Here is a 7,663-nt window from a genome sequence, read left to right as displayed (position 1 = left end):
CTTTATCTTCTTCTCACTTGTTAGGTCTGCCTTTGGACTAGATATCTGTTGAGACTTCGTTCAATCTTCTTCTTTCGATTGAGTCTTCAACTTTTGACAATGTGATCAAATATGTCTTGAGATTTCAAAATGATAGTTGATCACTTGTCTTTCTCTTATTAATAGGGCTTTATTTCTTTGTTGTTCAGTCACCCTTATTGCATAGGATCTTCTCCATTCTTCATGTTGTCTTTTGGTTAAGAAAAACACCTTGAGTCTTCTTCCCTTAGTCTTTGTACTTTCATAATTTTTCTTTTTGAATTGCTGTAGAGCTTTGAGATACAGTTGAGTATGAATACTTTATATTCTTCTTCAATTCTTTAGTGTTTTGTAAAACCTTTCCTTCTTTAGTACTTACTCCCTTTATACCATCTTCTCCTTGGAGTTTGTCATTAATTGATTGAATTCTGCCTGTGACTGAAACTTATGGTGCAGTTACTTCTTCTCTGTCACTTTATGCTTTCTTGCTTGATTGCTTCTGAAGCTCCATGTAACAACACTTACTTTGAACTTCATAGTTTTGTCCTTGCTTATTCTCCAGTTGTGAAACTTACTACCCCTAGAATTTGTTTCAGACTTCAAACTTTTGGAACCTTCCGACATGCAGTCTGATTTCTGGATCATATTCATAAAATTCAAATAGAATTTCGTCTTGAGCCTTGATATCCATGTTACTTATGGGGTGATGCTTTTCGGAAAGTACATGATATTCTTGGTTGCTCCAATTTTAATCAACAAAATTGCGGAGACAGTATTTATTTGCTTCCATTCCATGTGTCTTCTTTACGTGCTTTCCCCAATTTCTCCTCCTCTCCGAGTCTTTCATTCGATCAAAATGTCCATATTGAAAAAAATATTCTCTTCTGAATACTTTCTCTTCTTTCCTAATGTTCTTATGATATCTTCTATTCTTACTGCTTTCAGGTCGATCATGCGAATTGGCATGATTTCTTCGTTGCTTATTCTTATCATACTTGTCTATAATCTTATAGCGGTTATCATCTGATCAATCTCCATATATGATTAGATTATTGTTGTTGTCATAAACTCTACAAGAATCTTTGTTGAAACTTACAAGTAGTTTTTAATCACATAATTGGCTATTGCTAATTAGATTTGCCCTCAGTGCTTCGACTAGAAGTACACCTTCTAACCTAACATTATCTCTTGGAATTAGAGTACCTTCTCCTATCATCTTCATTCTTCTTTTATCACCAAGTATCACAGATCTAGATCTTCTTGGAACTAACTTGTTTAGTAAGTTCTCATTTCCTGTCATATACTTTGAACAACCACTGTCGAGATACCAGTTTTAGACAAAGTCTCCTCCAGATTCTCCTTTTGTGGCTTCATCTTCTATTGTTTGGGTTGTGTCTTCAAGTTCTCATGTTTCTCCGGTGATAAGTGATTTGATCCAATATAGACATCTGAAATGTCTAAGGATCCCCTCCACTACTAGTTGAATTGTTGACTTCATGATGGTTGGGACTTGATCTCATCGATTTACGTTACGATGTCTGCTCTGATACCAAATAAAATTTGATATCCCTAACTCTTTTCGACTAAGTTACTCAAGAAGCAACTTAACCAGTTACAATTCAAACCTAATCTGACAATCACTTGTATATATCTCGATGTTATCAAAGTGATTCAATCAGATGTACAAATATTCTCCTTAAGAATAAACTTAACACAAATATAAATTATATTCTTAAGTTAGGTACTAATGGCAGCGGATAAACAAACAGTACTATTAAAACAGTTAAACTACTAGAGAAGCAATTCAAGTATTATAAACTGTGTAAGAAAATCTAGTACTTGTTCTACAACTCACAACTAAATTAAGTGCAGTTTAGAACAAGTGGTAGTTCGGTAGGAACTAAACTAGACTTAAACTGGACTTTGAAGCTCCTGCTTATGCATTTTAGTTGAGTAAGTTGATGATGCAGTCCTTCCTCTGGATGATGATGATGATCGTGACTTAGTGCTTCAAGTGTCGAACTAACTTGATCGAATAGATCCTAAGTTAGTGCCTTTTGAGTCGGACCAACTCAATCTATGAAATACTGAGTTAGTGCTCATTTAATTTGATTTAGTTGAGTTGCTACTTAACCAGAACTTTCAGATCTGACTCGGTTAAATTAATACTGAATCAGACATGTTAGAAACAGTTGTTGATAAGTGAACATATAGATCTGGTGATCTAGAGATCTGATGGGCTGTTTGTGCTATGAATTGTCTCGATTGAAAGTCTCACATAAATAAATGTGTTTGTGCTTACAAGACTATGAGTGAATAAATTAATCTTAACTATTGAAGTTAAACTGATTATATTGGCTGGCGTATAAAAGATAAGTGTCACGAAGACTAGTGTCTAGGTTTGAAGACTTATAAACAAATCAATTAAATAATAACAAGTTAAACGTGCTGGTTTGATTTAAGTGTAGTAACACCTCAACCAGTAGAAACTCCACCAGTTGTTACGATTGGTGGATACGCACACAATCCAGAAACAAATAGAGATTTGCCCAGACTTGTAAAACGTGAGTTGATGCATAGAACAGTTCTCACTTAGATTAGATCAAACTATTGGAGCATATAGACGTTGTTGGATTTTGGCACAATATAGATTAAACAAAAATATGAATAGTAGAGATTGACCGCGAGAGATTCAGTATGAAATAAATAACAATTTTGATTAACTTTATTCAATAAAAGATATATCGTGGTTCGACGTTAAATAACCAACACCTACGTCAGCAGACCAAAGGGCCGGGTAGAAGTTGCTTACAATGGGGAAAGAAATATGACACGAATTACCCAGATGCATGTACAAGCTACACGTCAAGACTATTGATGTAATTTGCTTATCTCTTATGTAAATTCAAGACCTAGGACCGACCTATTCTAGGACCCTACCAATAATGAGCCACGATCGGCTTGTACTCTCGATCTCTACACACCACTCTATCAATTTAGATAACCTATGGCAAAAAACTAAAAGGTAGAGTTGAATGAACATCACTCTATCTTTCTCCTTGTGATCCGTTGTGCAAAGTCTTCTTGTAGCAAGAACATCTTCTATTTGTAATCTCCAATGCATTGGTCGTCACTCAACACTTGATGATCAAAGCAGATACAATTTTTATTTCATATTAAGTCGTAAACTGATTCTTACATAAGTATATTCCATGTATAGAGATGCTTGAGAGTCAAGGAACAATTGTTTCCTTTTATGTTGATCTAGTTTCCTTTCACATTATTTTGTCTTTAAGTCTTCGGATTCCTTTCTTGATGTAGATGTCTTCATTTTTAGCCCTTGATCTTACAATGTCATCAATCCAAATTCACCATGTGATTTGATCCTAATCATTGACGTATTCCATGTCGGCAATCCTAGTGACGATTCTTTTTCAACCTTTCTATCACATATTATGTTAAGATATTAAGATATCAAATATACTCATTTATCGTGATCGTAAACCTCTTAATATCCTAAAATCACATAGTGTCATTTAGACAATCATAGGTCAAAAAGTGACAAGTAAATACCTATACTCAAGTCAAATGTGTCTTGATATAGCATGAACTCTCAAATGCTGTTGTCAGTTTTGCAAACCATTTCCTAGAGGCTTGTTTTAAGCCATATAGGCTTTTAACAAGTTTGCAAACAGCCCTGGTGGTGTATCATACCCAGGTGGAACTGACATATAAATTTCTTCCTTTAAATCTCCATGTAAAAAGGCATTGTTGACATCCAATTTATGAAGATGCCAGTTATGGTGAACAGCCAAACTGAGTACAAGTTTGATGGTTGTAATCTTTGTTATAAGAGAAAATGTATCAAAGTAGCCTATTCCATATCTCTATGTAAAGCCTTTAGCAACTAATCTTGCCTTATACCTCTTTATAGTCCCATCTGATTTGATTTTAGCTTAAACATCCATTGGCAGCCCACTTTCTTCTTTCCTTTTGGTAACTGTGTAATAAACCCAAGTACCATTTGCTTCTAAAGCAGCTACCTCTTTACTCATAGCTTCTCTCCATTTAGGGTCCAAGCTTGCTTAATGATATGATCTAGGCTAAAAAACATAGGTGGTATTTAGGATGTAGGACCTGTAAGAATTAGACAATGAATCATAACACATATATGGAGATAAATCACAAGCGTTAACAGTAGAACAAGCATGGTCAGAAGTAGTAATGTAGCTCAAATGATAATCATGCAGTTTACTAGGAAGATTTCTCTCCCTAGTGCTCCTTCTAGGGGCTTCATATAAAACATCCTCCTCCTCTTCATGTAAGAAGTCCTGACTTTATTCATCTACAATCTGTGAATCCAAAGTTGACTCTTCTTGTGAATCTGTCTGCTGCTCTTCTTCTGAACTAATTATGAATTCTGATGATTCCGGTTCATGTGATGCAGGCTGTTGTGTGTGAATGCATATATTTTATGCATATAAGTGGAGTCCCATTATATGAATTGTCACTTTATGCCTTATCAAATAAAACTAGACATAAGTTTAGTATAGATGAATCAAAGACTGATATGTTTCTCAAGTGTATTTACTAGCTTGTATACAATATACGAGATCGATGACATGAAGATCGATGGCATAGAAAAATCGATGAACTAAAAAGAGCAAGCAAGTGATCAGACTATAATCAGTGATTTGTGGGAGCTAAATAAGAAAACATAATCGTGATCTGTTCCTTACACATCAAGTATTCCATTCACAAGGAAAGTTGTAAATTGGAGATCAAAGGAAAATCGTATCATACCATCTTTTTTATCACGATAGGAGTAACGACCAGGAAATGAGGGAGTATAAATAGAAAACGAACTTTTAGCGACAAAATTTTGCACAAACGGAGCACAAGGAGGAAGATAGAGTGACGTTTATTCCACTCTACCCTTTAGTTTGTTGCCATAGATTATCCAAATTCACAGAGTGGTGTGTAGAGATCGAGAGTACATAGCCGGTCGTTGGCTTCATTTGGCAGGATCCTAGAATAGGTTGATCCTAGGTCTAGAATTTACATAGGAGAGTAAGCAAATTACTATATACAGTCTTGACGTGTGGCTTATACACACATCTAAATAGTTTAAAAATTACTCTCTCTATTGTAAGCAACTCCTACCCGGCCCTTTCGTACTGAATCTCTCGCAGTCAATCTCTACTATTCTTGTGAGAACTGTTCTATCCATCTTATCGAGTTTTTCAAGTCTGGGAAAATCTGTATTTGTTTCAGGATTGTTAAACGTATCCGCCAAATCGTATCAACTGGTCGAGTACCTGTTTCGTACTGAATCTCTCGCGGTCAATCTATACTATTCTTGTGAGAACTGTTCTATCCATCTTATCGCGTTTTTTAAGTCTAGGCAAATCTATATTTGTTTCAGGATTGTTAAACGTATCCGCCAAATCGTATCAACTGGTCGAGTACCTACTCGTTGAAGTGTTAGATCTATCTTTCAAATCAACTTGCACACTGACTTAGTATTTATTATTTGATTTGTTATAAGTCTCCAAACCTCGATACCAGTCTTCAAGAGACTTATCATTTTATACGTCACTAGTTTAATCAGTTTAACTCCAATAGTTAATATTGATCCATTTGGTTAAATCTCTAAAGCACAAACATATTATCTAAAAGAGATCTTTAACACAAACAGTTTAGAGCAAAACATCTCATTAGATCACTAGATCACCAGATCTACAAGATCACATCATTTAACTAGTACTGACATATCTGATTCAGTGATCATTTAACTGAGTCATATCTTAAGGTTCTAATAGCAACTCAAATGAATCAGATCACATAGGCATGAACTCAGTTTTCCATAAACTGAGTTGCTTCGACTTGAAAGGCACTTGCTCAGGAATCTATCTGATCGAGTTAGTTCGACACTTGGAGCACTAAGTCACGATCATCATCGTCATCCGAAGAAAGGATTTAGGCATTATCAACTTACTCAACTAAAAAGCAACAATAGGAGCTTAAGAGTCCACTGTAAGTCTAATTCAGTTCCTACTGAGCTACCACTTGTTTTATACTGCATTTAATTTGTTTGTAAGTTTTAGTTGATTTGTAAGTACTGGTTTAATAGTGTCTGACCAAGTACTAGATTATCTTATACATTTTATTGTACTTAGAGCTATCATTTGATTATTGATTATAAAATGTGCTAGGCATTGAAGTCCTATTATTTTTACAGTTATCATACTTGGATTGTTTTTATAGTAGTTTAATTGTTTTAATAGTACTAGCTGTTTATCCACTGCCCTTTAGTATCAAGTTTAAGAATAAGATTTTATATTTGTGTTGAGTTTATTCTTAAGTAGATCTTGTGTACATCTAATTAAACTATTTTGATAAAATCGAGATATAAACAAGTATTTTCAGATTAGGTTGGAGTTGTAACTGGTTAAATTGCCTCTTAGGTGACTCAATCGAAAAAATTAGGGCTATCAAATTTCATTGTGTTTGTTGTATTTTTGGGATAGAATAGAAAATAGGGTAGGTATTTAAGTTTGTAGGCATTTTAGGTAAAACATAATCAGCATCTTGATCATCATCTGGCAGAGAAAGGAAAGCAATATTGTCCTATGGTGGTAATGCTGAGAAAGGCAAAACCCCTTTATGAAAAATCACATCCCTTGTGTAGAACACATTCTGAGTCAGCAAATTCATAACCTTTACACCTGTCATCCTAGTAGGATAACCTAGGAATACACATAATACTCCTTTAAGGGTCAAACTTGCTCTTGTCCCTCTTTAGTGTAGACACAAAACACAAGCAATCAATGACTCTGAGCTTGATGTAGTCTGGAAGTTTTCCACAAAAAACCTGGTATGGAATCTTATTGTTGATGGCAACATTGGGAGTCTATTAATAACATGACAAGCAACCAATAAACAATCACTCCAAAACTTGTTTGGTAATTTGAGTGATGTAGAAAGGCTCTTGTATTTTGTAGCAAGTGTTGATGCTTGCGTTCTACTCTTCCATTTTGTTGGGGAGTCTCTGTGCAAGATAAGTGATGTGTGACTCTAGTTGTTGCAAAGTAATCTTTCATTGTGAATTATCCTCCATTGTCTCTTTTGATTATCCTGCATTGTGCATTATATTGTGTTTTGGCACATATGTCAAATTCCTTTAATCTTCTAGCTGCATGTGACTTGTTTTTTTTAGTAGAAATAACCATGTACATCTTGTATGATCATCTACTATAGTGAGAAATTATTTAAATTCATCATAACTCCTTCAGGACTAGGTCTTAAATATCAACATGTAACATTTCAAATGCATAAGAAGCTATATTTAAACTGATAGGAAAAGAATTTCTTCTTTGTTTTTGCCAATGGACAAACAGAACATACAAAGTCTTTCCTTTTGTATTATTATCTATAAAAGGATAAAAGGAGAAAGCTTCTCATGTGAAGCATGTCCTAGTCTACTGTGCCATACAAAGCTAGTACTAAGCTTATTATTTCAAACATAATAGGAACAAAAATTCTATTTGTAGTATCTAAAGATGCAGCTAAGTGATCATGCTTTTCTGAGCTTGTGAAGTGATAAAGCTCTTGTTCTACTTTAGCATTTCCAATCATCGTCCTG

This window comes from Rutidosis leptorrhynchoides, unplaced genomic scaffold (genome assembly GCF_046630445.1).
Source record: "Rutidosis leptorrhynchoides isolate AG116_Rl617_1_P2 unplaced genomic scaffold, CSIRO_AGI_Rlap_v1 contig208, whole genome shotgun sequence".
Lineage (NCBI taxonomy): Eukaryota > Viridiplantae > Streptophyta > Magnoliopsida > Asterales > Asteraceae > Rutidosis > Rutidosis leptorrhynchoides.
The sequence above is the reverse complement of the archived record's forward strand: the minus strand, read 5'-3'. Positions refer to the sequence as shown.